This window comes from Callithrix jacchus, chromosome 7, assembly GCF_049354715.1.
Source record: "Callithrix jacchus isolate 240 chromosome 7, calJac240_pri, whole genome shotgun sequence".
Taxonomy (NCBI): domain Eukaryota; kingdom Metazoa; phylum Chordata; class Mammalia; order Primates; family Cebidae; genus Callithrix; species Callithrix jacchus.
The window spans coordinates 116005768-116023603 of NC_133508.1; the positions used below are offsets into that span (position 1 = coordinate 116005768).

Sequence of the window (17836 nt, forward strand, 5' to 3'; positions counted from 1 at the left end):
GAGGAAGGTTGGGCCTGGGGAAATAAATGTAGGAGTTACCTGCCTATTGATAGTATGTGGCTCCTTGTGACTGATGTGATCAGGGGAGGCAGTGAGACAGAAGAGGTCTGGAAACTGAACAGACATGCTGACTTTGGAGGTCTGGAAGAAGAGAAGCCCTTAAGGAGATTTCACATTGTGAGGACTGATATCTAATCATGCTGTTGAACATTCAGATAATACAGTGCATCAGAAAACTATTTTATCTAGTCTTTGAACTATCATGGATGGAGGGAAAGAATTCTCTATAACTACTAATTACAGCAATTATAGAGGGAAGAAACTCAAGGCAGACAAGGTGAATGCCAGAAGAGGACACACAATCAAAACAACCCTCCTTGTACACCTCCCTCAAATTAAAGACTTCAGTTTGTGCCATATCCAATACTGGAAACTAGTTCCAGAAAAATATTTTTCTAAACTTGTATACATAAGAATTTCTAAGCTAAATCTTAAGATAACTGAATACAGTTTTTAATTTTTACTTTGAATTCAGCCATTTTTAGTGAATCTTTGTATTGTTTCTGAGATACCAAAATAAGGAAACTCCTTCAAGGCATTGTAATTGATTGAATTCAATATTCTATTTCTGATATTTACAGTAGGCAAAAGCAGTCAGCTTGCTTCTTTATCAGGATAATATCTTAACACAGTTTTTTCTTCTATAGGTGCACTAAATATTTTAAGTGCTCCAAGCAAATTGTCTAAGGAGACATATCTCTTTGTCTGTATCCTTTGATAAGGTTGATTTAAGAACAGGAAAAAAAGCATTCAAAAAATATAAAAGAAACTCTGTAGTTATATTACATGGAATTATTTTCTTACCACTGAGTTTGCCCTTCATTTATCTAAGAGTTGTTTACAAGGGTTGAGAAAGCTGACATATCTCTCTGTTCTTTAATTCTTTGCTTATGAACTAGTGTAATCAAACAAGAATGTACACAGCATGGGGAGTGGTAAACAACCATTGCTTTGCTATCACAGTTTATAAAATTACAGAACTTCTCAGGAGGTTCACATCATTGTTTGGTGCAGAGCATTTTCCCATTAATTAAGAAAAAGATTTACTTACAGAGATTCAGTAAGCACATTTTAATTATTTCTTCAACATTGTCAAAAAGCAAATGAATAAGAAGGTAATGTACTCACTTTGAATTCATTTTAAAGATTTTTAAGTCCACATAGCTTTTGGCCCAGATTGTTTATATTAGCCTCATTTTTATTATCCATCTGTGGCAGGATATTCTTAGCAACTAAAGCTGTTGCTACTCCTGCAATGTTCTGTAGAGGTGCTACATTTGTAGGATAGCTGTTTTTGGAAGGCAAAGTGAAAGATCTAGTTAAAATGAAGCTCATCTTTACTCTTGAAGATGATCAGTGTGTTTGACACCTTTCTCAGAAAGTCCAGAAAGAACAATCTATGGCTTGAATTTGACTCTATGGAATCCATTGATACCCCCGTGGAAACTAAGAAACTACAAAGTTACTGTACAGAACCCCTTAAAACGTGGGTGCTAGGTTTGATCTCCTGGAACTGCTATTCAGACTACTACATATTTGATTCTCAGGAGAATTCCACTCATGTATTTGCCCATAACATCTCCCGTTATATAAATATTGAAAGATCAGACTAAGTATTATTACTGTTGCAAAGAACATGATGGATGAAAAAAATACATGCAGATACTGGCCTCGTCTAATATCATACCTGTTTCCATATTTAACCAATGAATATACTTTTCAATTTTGTTTTATGCTGGAGAATTTTATTACTTAATATAGTTCTAACTGCAGAAATTGACTGAAAATTTTAACTACTAGTATGGTTTGGCTGTGTCCCCACTCAAATCTTATCTTGAATTGTAACTACCAGATTCCCACATGTCATGAGAGAAATCTGGTGGCAGGTAATTGAATCATGGGGGCAGGTTTTCCCATGCTGTTGTCATGATAGTGATTAAGTCTCAAGAGATCTGATGGTTTTAAAAACAGAAGTTTCCCTGTACAATCTCTCTCTCTTTTTGCCTGCTACCATCTATGTAAGACGTGACTTGTTCTTCCTTTCCTTCCACCATGATTGTGAGATATACCCAGCAATGTGGAACTATAAGTCCATTAAACCTCTTTCTTTTGTAAATTGCCCAGTCTTAGGTATGTCTTTATCAGCAGCATGAAAGCAGACTAATACAGTAAATTGTTATTGGGAGTGGGGCACTGCTGAAAGATATCCAAAAATGTGGAAGCAACTTTGGAACTGGGTCAGAAGATTACAGGAAAATATGGGAAAGTTTGGATCTTTCCCTAGAGACTTGTTGAATGGATTTGTCCAAGATGGTGACTGCAATGTAGACAGTAAAGTCCAGGCTGAGGTGGTCTCAGATGGAAATGAGGAACTTGCTAGGAATTGGAGCATATGTGACTTTTGCTATGTTTTAGAAAAGAGACTTGTGGCATTTTGCCCCTGCCCTAGAAATTTGTGGTACTTCGAACTTGAGAGAGAATATTTAGGTCATCTGGAAGAAGACATTTCTTTCTTTTTTTTTTTTTCTGAGACAAAGTCTTGCTCTGTCACCTAGGCTGGAATACAGTAGCGCAATCTCAGCTCACTGCAACCTCTGCCTCCTGGGTTCAAGTAATTCTCCTGCCTCAGCCTCCTGAGTAGTTGGGATTACAGGCATGTACCACCACACCCAGCTAATTTTTGTATTTGTAGTAGAGATGGGGTTTCATCATGTTGGTCAGATTGGTCTCAAATTCCTGACATGGTGATCCTCCTGCCTCAGCCTCCCAAAGTGCTGGGATTACAGGCATAAGCCACTGTGCCTAGCCACTGTAGGCAGAAATTTCTAACAAACAAAGCATTTAAGATGTTATTTGGATGCTGTTAATGGCATTCAGTTTTATAAGGGAAGTAGAGCAAAAAGTTTGGAAAATTTACAGCCTGACACTGTGATAGAAAAGAAAATCCCATTTTCCGAGTAGAAATTCAAGCTGGCTGCAGAAATGTGCATAAATAACATGGAGCTGATTGTTAATCCCCAAGACAGTGGGGAAAATGTCTCCAGGCCATGTCAGAGGTCTTCATGGCATTCCCTCCCATCTCAGGCCCAGAGATTTAGGAGTAATAAATGGTTTTATGGGCTGAGCCAAGAGCCTCTCTGCTATATGCAGTCTAGACACTTGGTGTGATGTGTCTCGGTTGCTCCAGCCATGGCTAAAAGGGGCCAAGTTATGGCTCGGGCTGTTGCTTCAGAGGCTGCAAGCACCAAGCTTTGGCAGCTTTCATGTGGTGTTGTTTGTGGGTGCAGAGAAGTCAAGAATTGAGGTTAGGGAAACCTAACCTAGATTTCAGGGGATGTATGGAAATGCACAGGTGTCCAGGCAAAAGTATGCTGCAAGAGTGGGGCTTTCATAGAGAAACTCTGCTAAGGAAGTGCATAAGGGAAATGCGGGGTCACATGGTCCATGCAGAGCCCCTCCTGAGGCACTGCCTAGCTCACTAACAGCTTACATTGTGTACCTCAAAAAGTCACAGACACTAAATGCCAGACCATGAAGGCAGCTGGGAGAGACGCTGTACCTGCAAAGCCACAGAGGTGGACCTTCCCAGGACCATGGAAACACAGCTCTTGCATCAGTGTGACCTGGATATGAGACATGGAGTCAAAAGAGATCATGTTGGATCTTTAAGATTTGACTGTCTCACTGGATTTTGGGCTTGCATGGGGCCTGAAGCCCCTTTGTTTTGGCCAATTTCTCTCATTTGAAATGACTGTATTTATCCAATGCCTATACCCCCATTGTATCTAGAAAATAACTAACTTGCTTTTGATTTTACAGGCTCATAGGTGAAAGGGACTTACTTGCCCTGTCTCAGATGAGACTTCGAACTGTGGAATTTTGAGTTAATGGTGAAATGAGTTAAGACTATGGAGGACTACTATAAAGGCATAATTGGTTTTGAAAGGCAAGGATATGAGATTTGGGAAAGATCAGGTGTTGAATGATATGGTTTGACTATGTCCCTGCCCAAATCCAGATTGAATCATATCTCCCACAATTCCTACATGTTGTGGGAGGAACCTGGTCGGAGGTAATTGAATTTGGCGGCAAGACTTTTCTGGGCTGTTCTTGTGATATTGAACAAGTCTGAGGAGATCAGACAGTTTTAAAAATGGGAGTATAAGCTCTCTTTTTGCCTGCTGCCATTCAGGTAACATGTGACCTGCTCCTCCTTGCCTTCCACCCTGATAGTGAGGCTTCTCCATCTACATAGGACTATATAAGTCCATCAACAGATCAATGAGACAGAAAATTAGTGAGGATATCCAGGACTTGAATACAGATCTGGATTGAGCAGACCTAACAGACATCTACAGATTTCTCCACCCCAAATCCACAGACTGTACATTCTTCTCAGCACCACATCATGCTTACTCTAAAATTGACCACATAATTGGAAGTAAATGATTCCTCAACGCAAAAGAATGGAAATCATAACAACCAGTTTCTCATACCAAAGTGCAACCAAATTAGAACTCAGGATTAAGAAACTCACACGAAACCACACAACTACATGGAAACTGAACAACCAGCTCCTGAATGACTACTGGATAAACAATGAGATGAAGCCAGAAATAAAGATGTTCTTTGAAACCAATGAGAATGAACACACAATGTACCAGAATCTCTGGGACACAATTAAAGTAGTGTCTAGAGGGAAATTTATAGCACTGAACACCCACATGAGAAGAAAGGAAAGGTCTAAAATTGACACTCTCTCATCACAATTAAAAAAATTAGAGGCACAAGATCAAACAAATTCAAAAGTTAGCAGAAGACAAGAAATAACTAAGATAAGAGAAGAAATGAAGGAGGTAGAGACACAAAAACCTCTTCAAAAAATCAATAAATCCAGCAGCTTGTTCTTCGAAAAGCTCAACTAAATAGCTAGACCGCTAGCCTGACTAATAAAAAAGAAAAGAGAGGAGAATCGAGAGGATGCAATAAAAAATGATAAAGGGGACATCACCACTGATTCCACAGAAATACAAACTACTATCAGAGATTACTACAAACAACTCTATGCATATAAACCAGTAAACCTGGAAGAAATGGGTAAATTCCTGGACACTTACACTGTTCCAAGACTAAACCTGGAAGAATTTGAATCCTTGAATAGACAAGGTCTGAACTTGAGGCAGCAACTGATAGCCTACCATCCAAAAAAAGTCCAGGACCACATGAATTTATAGCCAAATTCTACCAAATGTACGGATAGGAGCTGGTACCAATCCTTCTGAAATTATTCCAACAATATATAAAGAGGGAATCCTCCTTAACTCATTTTATGAGACTAACATCATCCTGATACCAAAACCTGGCAGAGACACAACTAACTAGAAAATTTCAGGCCAATATCCATGATGAACATAGATGCAAAAATCTTCAATAAAATACCGGCAAGTCAAATGTAATAGCACATCAAAAAGCTTACCCATCATGATCAAGTAGGCTTCATTCTGGGGATGTAAGGCTGGTTCAACATAGGCAAATCTACAACTATAATCCATCACATAAACAAAACCAAAGACAAAAGTGACATGATATCTCAACAGATGCAGAGAAGGCCTTTGACAAAATTCAGCAGCACTTTTTGTTAATAACTCTCGATAAACTAGGTTTCAATTGAATGTATCTCAAAATAATGAAAGCTATATATGACAAACCCACAATCAATATGATACTGAATGGGCAAAAACTGGAAGTATTCCCTTTGAAAACTGGCACTAGACAAGGGTGCCCTCTCTCACCACTCCTATTTAACATAGTATTGGAAGTTTTAGCTAGAGCAATCAGACAAGAGAAAGAAATAAAGGATATCCAATTAGGAAAACAGAAAATCAAACTGTCTCTATTTGCAGATGACATGATTGTATATTTAGAAGACCTCATTGTCTCAGCCCAAAATCTCCTTAAGCTGATAAGCAACTTCAGCAAAGTCTCAGGATATAAAATCAATGTGTAAAAATCACAAGACTATCAATAACAGACAAACAGAGAGCCAAATGAGTGAACTCCCATTCAGAATTACTATAAAAAGAATAAAATACATAAGAATACAACTAAGAAAGGAGGTAAAGGACCTCTTCAAGGAGAACTACAAACTACTGCTCAAGGAAGTAAGAGATGGACACAAACAGATGGAAAAACATTCCATGCTCATGGTTAGATAGAATAAATATTGTGAAAATGGCCATACTGCCCAAAGTAATATACAGATTAAACTGTATCCCCATCAAGCTACCAATGACCTTCTCCACAGAACTGGAAAAAAACACCTTAAACTTCATATGGAACCAAAAAAGAGCCCGCATAGACAAGGCAATCCTAAGAAAAAAGAAAAATGCTGGAGGCATCATGCTACCTGAATTTAAATGATTCTACAAGGCTACAGTAATCAAAACAGCATGGTACTGGTACCAAAACAGAGATATAGATCAATGGAAAAGATCAGAGGCCTCAGAATTAATGCCACACAACTACAACCATCTGATCTTTGACAAACCTGACAAAAACCAACAATGGGGAAAGGATTCCCTGTTTAATTAATGGTGTTGAGAAAACCGGCTAGCCATGTGCAGAAAGCTGAAACTGGACCCCTTCCTTATACCTTATACAAAAATTAACTCCAGATGGATTAAAGATTTAAACATAAGACCTAACACCATAAAAACCCTAGAAGAAAACCTAGGCAATACCATTCAGGTCATAGGCATAGGCAAGGACTTCATGACTAAAACACCAAAAGCAATGGCAGCAAAAGCCAAAATAGACAAATGGGATTTAACTAAACTTAAGAGCTTCTGCGCAGCAAAAGAAACAATCATTAGAGTGAATGGCAACCAACAGAATGGGAAAAAATTTTTGCAAGCTACCCTTCTGACAAAGGACTAATATCCAGAATCTACAAAGGACTAAAAAAAATTTACAAGACAAAAACAAACAAGCTCATCAAAAAGTGAGTGAAGGATATAAACAGGCACTTTTCAAAACAAGACATTTATGTGGCCAAAAAACATATGAAAAAATGCTCATCATCACTGGTCATTAGAGAAATGCAAATCAATGCCACTTTGGGATACCATCTCATGTCAGTTAGAACAGCAATCATTAAAAAATCTGGAGACAATAGATGTTAGAGAGGATGTGGAGAAATAGAAAGAGTTTTACACTGTTGGTGGGAGTGCAAATTAGTTCAACCATTGTGGAAGACAGTGTAGCAATTCCTCAAGGATCTAGAAATAGAAACACCATTTCACCCAGCAATCCCATTACTGGATATATACCCAAAGGATTATAAATCATTCTATTATAAAGGCACACACAGAGGAATGTTCATTGCGGCACTGTTTACAATAGCAAAGACTTGGAACCAACCCAAATGCCCATCAAGGATAGACTGGATAAAAACGTGGCACATATACACCATGGAACACTATGCAGCCATAAAAAAGGATGAGTTCATGTTCTTTGCAGGGACATGGATAAAACTGGAAACCATCATTCTCAGGAAACTGACACAAGAACTGAAAACCAAATACCTCATGTTCTCACTCATAGGTGGCTGTTGAACAATGAGAACACATGAACACAGGGAGGGGAACATCACATACTGGAGTCTCTTGGGGGATGGGGGACTAGGAGAGGGATAGAAGGGGGTGGGGATATTGGGGAGAGATAACATTAGGAAAAATACCTAATGTAGGTGACTGGGGGATGGAGGCAGCATACCACCGTGGCATTTGTATAACTATGTAACAATCCTGCAAGATCTGCACATGTACCCCAGAACTTAAAATATAAAAAAATAAAGAACTTAGTATCTCTTAGAAATGTAGCCTAATAGAAGTGACTTGGGGTCCTATAAGAATCTCAGTGCATCTTTCCTACTCCTTTCCTATTTATAGACAGATACTTCCTAAGGAAATCCTTGGTCCGTCCTTCTTCATCCTGGAATTCATAAAAGAATAAACTATCACCTGAAGACAATCTGACAACAAAGAGAGAGGAGCGCACTCAGTAATCTGAGATTAAGATAGAAGAGGTATGTTTTATTCAAAGTTCAATATCCATTTATTTTGACGATGAAAGGTGTCTGTGTTGTGACTTATGCATGCTGTGAAAAAATGCCAAGTATCTTGATAAGTAATGTTAGTAAGGAAAGCTTCACCAAGATGGGGCAGAAGCTCATGAAATTCTAATCGTTGAATTCTTGAGTGAGAATCAATTTCAGATTTTCATGTTTTTAAAACATTTCAAAGGACTTAATATTTCGGTTAAAAGTCTATAGATTCTGAGCATAATGATAAACATATTTCTTTGCTATGATTCATCTCTGAGGTTTCTTTTCTTACTTACTGCTTTGGCTTTCCCATTTTGCTTTCATCTTCCCTCTAAGCATCCAGATTAAAATTTCATTTCTTTAACTTCTTTAAAAACTGTGATTGTAAATGTACTCATTTTGTGGTAAGTGACGAAAAAGCATAAACTTTAAGCCCGAAAGACAATACTTCTTTCAAAACCCCTCCTTTAACAAATGAGTTTTCAGAGCTTTAAAAAGACTGTAAAGAGAGTTTGTTTTCCACAGCCACTGAAGGTATGATGAATGGTACATCCTGAGAGTGAATGAAAGAGATATTTTAGAAAGTCTGAAGAACAACTTCAAAGTCTTAGTTAGGGACTACATGCTAACAAGAGGTTTAGGCAGTTAGGTGAATGACTAGATTAAATTAATCCTATAAAATGACAAGGACAAACACTGGGGACCTCCATTGTGAAATGTCTTAGAGTAAAGACTTAGCAAGAAGTCGGTCTTGCATAAACATCAAAGCCAAACTATTTTAGAAAATAAATTACCAAAGTTGATTTATTTTTATGTGAGAATAGTTCTTTAAAAATTATTTTAGATCTTTTTCTTGAATATCAATATTGATTTAGCTAATAGGACATGTCTTTTTTTCATCTTTATTCAACAATGACTTCAAAAGAGGGGAAGGAGACTGAGAAGGAGCAATCACAGACTGTGAACACAAAATGACTTCAAAAACTTTTGCATTTGAACACAAAAGTGAGTCAGTAAAACCATAGCCCCCTTCAATTTGTAATTCAAACACATAAAATAATTTGACTTCAACAGGCAAGTCAAACTTTCATTTACTTGGAAATTTCTCAGGTACTACAGAAAGTCAAGGAGAGTACTTAAAGGGAAGAAAATATGTCTCTAATTATTAATAAAATTATTGTTGATCCAAAGCGTTGTTGAATGGAATATTTTCATCATCTGAAATATATCTTGATACAAAATGCAATCTTGTTGAATAATTGCGAAAGAAGTATTGGCACTGTATTAAGAAATCTGCATTCAATGCATAAATATATGGATTTAATATCTTTGTATTAGACAGTTTTCAAGAAACTTGGTATAGCCAAATTCATATATTGTTTCATTTGCAATTTTTGAGTCTGGTAAATGTAGCTACAGAGAAAACATATTTTTTAAAAAAGCAACCATGCCACTTGCTCTTTTTAAATTGCTTTGCTTCATTTTTAAGAATTTTAAAAATGGGTACTTGGTGTGCATAAAACAGCAACTGTTGCTCATTCTGTCTTTGCCACTACTTCAGCGTAGATATGCTTTGAAAAGGAATACATTAGAAATGCATCAAAATACATAATGCAATGGGAATGAGCTTTACTGTTTTTTTAATCCCCCATTCCAAGCATTTTGTCTGCCCTGCAGAAGAAAATGCCTCTCACAAAACCTTCGCAGTCACCTATCACTGTGGCCACATTCATAGCTTCATCTAGGCAATTGGTATGGATCAGGAAATATGATAGAACTGTAAAGAACAGGCTATCCATCATTAGAATAATAGCAGAGTTTTGTTGAGAATAAACACAGTTGAATTATTTGTAAGCATGTGGAATAGATGAGCTGGTTAAAAAGAATATGTCTTCAGATGACTTTCCTTTTTCCTCTTTCTTCTATGTCACAATAATTCAAGAAGGTAATTTCAGCTAATAAAAAGAGCAAAGTGAAACACTAAAAATAAAACACTTGGGTCTCAAATATGTACTGAGACTTCTTAAAGAAGTTTGAAAGATCAAAAATCTAAATAGAATATATTATAAACCACAGAATTTGGAATTTATCAATGACCAAAGATCTCTGAGAATTTTGAAAAGAAAACTGATAATTGTTCCACATCACGAATACACCCGAACTTGTTTTTAAAGAAAGCAAAACAGTACTATGAGCATTTTGTAGTTCCTTTTCCCTTTATTTTTGTTTAGATATACAAATATTTAAATATTTTTAAAAATAAAAATTATATTTGATATGTCTATATGTTAAAAAATATTATAACAAACATTGGTGAACCCATCAACCAACTCAAGAGCTAAAATGTTACTTATCTACTCATATACACTTTGCATGCCTATCCTACCTTTCTACCAGAGAAAACTACTGTAGTTATTTATTTACACACAGACACATGCATATACTTACATAGACACACAAAGACACCGATATATTTAGCTTTTTTGACATACGCATATAAGTCAAAGTCAAATATAACCTAATTTTGTTTCTGTTGAGACTTATAAACATAGTTTCATAACTTCTGTAGTCTTATGGGACTTTTCTGTTTAACATTTTGAGATGGATCCACATTTTTACAAATAGTTGTGTTTTATTCACTTTAACTGCTTTGTCATATTTGATTGAGTAAATATAACACCATTTTTTTATTCATTTGTCAAAGTACATATGTGTAGCTTCTGTATTTTATTAGTAATCATACTGTTCTGAATATTCTTGCATATATATTAAGCATGTATATAAGTTTTTTTTAGGGTTCCTACATAAAGGTAGAATTATTGGTTTGCAAGGCACATGAATGTTTAACTTTACAGAATAGTATCGACAGGTTTTCTAAAAAATGTCCAAATTTGCAATCTTAGAGGCAATTTGTAATAATTTCTGATTATTCACATTCTCCCCAGATTGTTATATTTCTTAATTTTTTCCCACTCTAGGGGGTATACATAATAATTACAAAATGATTTTTATTAATTAATAGTTTCTATCTCATTATAGTCTAAATTACATTTCATTTATTGCAGATTCAACGAATTTTTTTGAGTGCCTACTATCTTGTCATGCCAGACCTGTATTGACTCTAATGAGAGGGCACTGTGTGTGAGACTGAAGAAGAGACCCAGAGCCAGAGAATGAGACATAAGGTTTATCAAAAGAAATCATATATAAGGCACAGCCAAGACAGGAGAACCATTTGTAAAAAGATGCAGTTTTGTGCCACTTGTAAGAAATATAAAGTAGGGACATCTGCATTCTCAGAGGATGCTTAAGTTACGGCTATCAAGTGCATCTATCATGCCACGTCATCTCGGTATCCTTCATTTAAGTTACTTCTGTCTTGTATGTCTGCCATACATATGTTCTGGAAACTACTAATTACGCTGTAGATTTAACACTAATAACAAAATATCACTGCCTTCATGAAGATTAAGTTCAAATATGGCAGAGACTGAAAATAAACATAATAAAGTGATTTATTTATATAGTACATTCGAAGGTAACAAATGTCATTGAGAAAAATAAAGTGAGATAGGACTCCCATAGCAGAGAACCAGTTGAAGTTTTCAATATAGTAGTCAGGGTTGACTTTTGTATTTAGCCATTCTTGCATTGCTCTGAAGGAATACCTGAGACTGAGAAATTTATAAAGAGAACAGGTTTAATTGGTTCATGGTTCTGCAGGCTGTACAGGAAGCATAGTGCTGACATCTGTGTATGGGGAGGCCTCAGGAAGCTTTGATCATGGTGGATGGTAAATTGGGAACAGGCACATCTCATGGCCACAGCAGGAGCTCTTGTGAGGAAGAAAGTGGAGTGGGTGAGGTGGGGGGTTGGTAGATGCCACACACTTTTTAACTACCAGAGCTCTTGTGAACTCAGAGTCACAGCTCACTTAACACCAAGGGGATGGCCCAAGCCATTCATGGGAGATCCACCGCATGATCCTAACACTTCCCACCAAGCCCCGCATCCAACATTGGGGATTACATTTTGACATGAGATTTGGGCAAGGACAAATAACCAAACTACATCAACTTCTCTGATAAATAATTTTAACAAAAACATGAAGTAGATGAAGGCTTTAGCGATGTAGAGGAAACAGCCAGAGCAGGAAGGATCCTAGTGTGTTTGACGAATATCTGAGACACCATTATGTCAGGAGCAAAGTGAGTGAGGAGAGAGTGACAGGAGATGTGATTGACAGGTAATTGCAGAGCCTGATCCTCTAGCATCTTGCAGTCCATTTTAAGGATTTTAGCGTTTAATTGGTGAAATGTGAAGCTACTGAGGGATTCTGAGTACAAGATTGACATGTTCTGAGACCATGGGTAGAAGTATGAAGTATGGAGGAGACCAGCTGGGAAAAGTTAGAAAAAATGTGAAAGATGCTGGTGGGTTAAGCTACGGTAATAAAAGAGACAGTGGTAGAAATTGAAGAGTATATTACTCACCAGCTTTTTACCTTCACCTACTCAGCTATCTCAGGATCAGCTTGAGGCTGAAGAAAAGGCAAGATCCAAGAGATCACGGCAGACCTGACTGGTCTCCTCGAGAAGATTACCACTCCGTATGGATCCCGGAATGGGTGGGTACCACAGTTATTAGAGGATTTTGGAAATGGAGGTGCTTTTCCAGAGATCCCTGTGACTTAGTATCCACTGGATATGGGATGAAAGAAAAACACGTTGAATGTGCTGGCCATTCAAGCAGATTCTGAAGGAAAAATTAAATGTGATGCAATCGCTTGACAACAGTCAAAAGACAAGATCATTTATAGCAAATACACTGACCTGGTTCCAAAAGAGGTTACGAATGCAGATGATCCAGACCTGTAAAGGCCTGATGAAGAAGCCACTAAAGGGACAACAGAAAAGAGTAGCTTTGGGCAAATCTGTATCACAGAAGGTTGCCGCAGCCATGCCAGTTCAGGCAGCTGACAAACTGGCTCCTGCTCTGTATATCCGATACACACAACCTCAGCAAGAGCTAAACAGAGGATTAGTCAGATTGTAGAAATGCAGAAAGAGCCAAAGGAACCTCCAAGGTTCAAGATTAATGAGAAAAGTCCCTGGGGAACACGGTCTCCTCCTGCACCTGTTATGCATTCTCCTAGCCGAAGGATGACTGTAAAGGAACAATCTTTGTATTTCTAAGTGGAAAAATGCAAAGGGCTATACAATTTCATTAGATAAAGGTCTGGCTGCTGATGGAAGAGGACTACAGACAGTACACATAAATGAAATTTTTGCCAAACTGAGTGAAGCCCTCCACATTGCTGATCGGAAGGCTCGTGAAGCTGTGGAAATGTGTGCCCAAGTAGAGAGAAAAATGGCTCAGAAAGAAAAGGAAAAACGTGAATGGAAACTTAGAGAAATGGTCCTGAAAGCCAGAGAGAATGGAGTTGGGATCAAAACTCATGGGGGAAAAAGGATGGGGAGGCGTGTGAGAGGGATGAAATCCGGCATGGCAGGTGAAGAGAGAGACAGTGTGACTGGAATCTTTCCAGGGCAGTCCTGTTAAGAGGTCAAAACTTCAGAGAACTGGAAATCAGGCTACCAGTGAAGTCATTGCTCTCAGTGTTCCTAATCCTCAGACTTTCAACGAAGTTTAGTACGACTGAAGGCTCTTCAACCAATCCAAGGGTATGGACAGCGGATTTGCAGGTGGAGAAGATGAAATTTATCATGTTTATGATCAAGCCTGGAGAGGTGGTAAAGCTATCGCTCAGTGTATTTATAGGGCCAGTATAAATCTGGACAAGGACATGTACGATTATGACCTAGAAGCCGGAATAAAGACCAACAGATTTGTTCTCGACAAGGCGTTTTCTGATTCAAACTGTAGGCAGAGAGACCGAGAAGGACCAGTTTAGTTAGAGGAAGACCCTTTTGGTTTGGACAAGTTTTTGGAAGAAGCCAAACAGCATGATGGCTTCTAAAAGAACCTCAGATAGCAGCTCACACGGAATGTGGGAATGGAGGCAGGAAAAGGAGGAAGGAGTAGACATAGGTCTCTTAAAGCGAATGAACTATTATTATCCATAACACTAATGATGCAAGTCATATGGGGAAATGCTTTGTAAATGGTCAGGATAAAAACCATATCTGGGTGCCAGACCCCAGCATTACTTTTTATTACTTGAGAGTGGGGAGGATAGAAAATACTACTTTGAATTATTGCATTTTTTTTTAAAAGAGTGGATTGTGTTTGTGCTTCTCCCACCTTTCAACATTTCTAGAACATGCTGCTCCACATACAAAATCAAGACTGTTTCCTTTTGTGTGACACTAGTAGTTTGTGGGTAATATTTTGTGTAAGAACAGATGCATATGAGTAAAGTTACCCCAACCACAGTGAGTAGGAGGATGTTCGCATACTGGAGCTGTCCTGCCAAATAAATTTTGCCCCTATTGGGCTCTGTTTTAATTTGGAGTAGGCAAAGTAAGCTGTTGCTTGGTGCAGCTATTGGTTTCAAATAAAAACATTTAGACAAAAAATAAATGACATATTCAGTATTTCAGACGTATAAAAATGTTTGTTTGAGATTCAAATTTATCTAGGTGTTCTATATATTTACGAAATCTGGCAACCTTATTTCTAAGTAGATTAAAAATAAAAATAAGCTTTCATAAAAACAGTTTGCAATTCTAAAGCAGCACGTAGCCGTCTGACTTAGTATATTATGTAATTACTTCAATTGGTTAGAGTCTAGTTAGTAACAAGAAAGCAACACATGTCAATTTGGGATATTTTGTTTATGTACCTTCTTTATGGATCTTTAACTAGAATGCTACACAACTTTGGTATATGGAATATCATTTACACACAAAATGGAAATATGTAAGACAATAAAAACAAGTTAGAAAAAAATGAGTTGCTTGTATTAGGTCAGGATCTCACCTAACAATGATCAGGAAGTAAAAACTTCTTTCAACTGTCTGGGTCTAAATTCACTGTGAGCAACTAACTCAAGATTGTTATGATGCTATGTATTTAAGTTGGATATTAGTGGAGGAAGAGGACAGAACTCCACAACACAGCAATTAACTGGAAAATAGGAGATCAGGACCAGAGAAAATCTAGATTAACAGGTGAAGTAGCTGATATTTCAACTATTCCCCATTGCCATCAGTCCAGGCCCAGCTCCCTTAACTACCCTTTCTATCATCTAATAAGAATTCCTGGAATATTTCAAAGTGGGGGTGATGATAAATGCTCTGTTTCTGCCAATAAATTCTCAGTTTCTGAGAAGTTTACTTCCTAAATAGAATTTTTAAAATCCCATTTTCCATAAACAAACACAATTATGCTGTAAAGAAAAATTCCTAATAATTCTAAAGCTGTCTTTGGAATTTGTGTCAAACCAAATGGAAAAGTCACATAATGAATGAAATAGCTTTTTAAATAGCCAGGGGCTGAATATGCAAATGATATCACACAGTTAATTATCTCAGGTAATATTATAGTTTGAGAATAGATGAGAGAAATATTACTAAATTTCAGTGATTAGGTAGGTTTTTTATTATGATTTGCTAAAAGCCATCCTCTACCTCCCAATAAGACTCCTCCACCCTCAGTTTAACTCTCATTTCTGAAAGTTAGAGCAAAACAAAAAATAAAACAAAAACAATATGTAAAAATTATATCAAGTTTCTCATTTTAATGTATACTTATGTTAATTTTAAAAAGAATATTTAAGGTAAAATACACAATGCATTTATTATAATATTTGATTTTACTAATGTGCTCTAATTAGAAATGGATGGCTATTACCAGTAAGTTGAATTCCAGTCTGTTTTCAACAATTTGTCTTATTGGTAGAAGATTAAACTTTAATATGTTGAGTAGCAGACAACAAATATCTCACTTTCCAAGCTCTTTCATGTATTTTAGAAATAATGTTGTTTGTTATGTGAAACATGTATCTTTTTTTGTTTATTTATATTTTTGACTTTTTTCAGGTTTTATAATAATTTTTCCTTTCCTTCAATGGTCTCATACATGAATATACCAAATACTTTATGTCAAATTATCTGTTAACACAGGGTTTATAGCCATCATTGTAGAAAACTTCAGTTAAATATTGCTCATTGTATATTAATATAAATACTTATTACCTACTATGCATTACTTTTGCTATAATAAACTTGTCTATAAAGAGCATTATTGAACAGTAACCACCTGTTTCATATTTTGGTTTTGGCAGTGCTATGGTCAATCACAAGGCAAAAAAAGTCTAGGAATCTAGAAGTGTTTTTTGCTAACACCTTTGACTAAGTGGTGGAAAAAAACCCTTTCAATCTGCGATTTAATTTTCCAGAGGGAAAATTTAAGGATCTTCCTTTGGCCCATGAATTGATTGCTAATTACTTATTTGACATTTAATATATTCTAACTGGTATGTTGGATGGTGTACAATATAGTCTGTATCCTCAAAGGGCTTTCATATTTATTTGAAAAGAAGACAAAGACTTGTGGCTACGTCAGGTGTACATTTAACTGTATTAAATATAACTGAATTATATTATGAGCTGATAAAATCCTAAATAGTTTAGTACATATAGTTAAAGAATAAGATTCTTATAATGTACTAGCTGAAAAGTAGAGACAATCAGGGCAAAAGGAATTAGACAAAGTCATCAAAGGAGGCTTCACAGAGAAGGCGGGACATCAGCTATGTCAAAAATAATATTCAAATTTGAAGCAGGGAGGAAAGCACAGTTTATTGAACAAATATTTCTCTAGCCAAGCAGCCTCAGCACCTTGGAATCATCTTTAAACTCTTTTTCTTTTCCCTTTTCCCTCTCATGTTGTTTGACTGTGTCCCCACCCAAATTTCATCTTGAACTGTAGTTCCCATAATACCCACATGTTATGGAAGGAACCAGTGGGAAGTAATTGAATCATAAGGATGGGGTTTTATTGTACTGTTCTCATAACAGTGACTAAGCCATATGAGATCTGGTTATTTTATAAAGGGGAGTTCCCTTGCACATGCTCTCTTGCCCGTTACCATGTAAGACATGACTTTGCTTCTCATTTGCCTTTTGGTACTATTGCAAGGCCTCCCCAGCCATGTGGAACTGTGACTTGATTAAACCTTTCCTTTATAAATTATCCAGTCTCAGGTATGTCTTTATTCACACTGTGAGAATAGACTAATACAGTAAGTTGGTACCAGGAGTGGGGCACTGCTGTAAAGATATCTCAAAATGTGGAAGTGATTTTGGAACTGGGTAATAGGCAGAGGGTAGAACAGTTAGGAGGGCTCAGATGAAGACAGGAAAATGAGGAAAGTTTGGAACTTCCTAGAAACTTGGAGGGCTCAGAAGACAGGAAGATGTGGGAAAGTTTGGAAGTTCCTACCTAGAGACTTGTTGAATGTCTTTGGCCAGCATCCTGTAATGATATGGACAATAAGGTCCAGGCTGAGGTGGTCTCATGTGGAGATGAGGAACTTGTTGGGAATTGGAGTAAAGGTGATTCTTGCTATGCAAAGAGACTGGGGACATTTCCCCCCTGCCATAGAGATATGTGGAACTTTGAACTTGAGAGAGATGGTTTAGTGTATATGGGTAATAAATTTCTAAGCGACAAAGCATTCAAGAGGAAGCAGAGCATAAAAGTTTG

At 37.0% G+C, this 17836-nt stretch overlaps 1 pseudogene; it reads left to right on the plus strand.

Annotated features, from left to right (window-relative positions):
- The first annotated feature begins 12652 nt into the window (after window positions 1-12652).
- On the plus strand, window positions 12653-14209 carry LOC100389312 (SNW domain-containing protein 1 pseudogene; annotated as a pseudogene).
- The last annotated feature ends 3627 nt before the right edge of the window (window positions 14210-17836 follow it).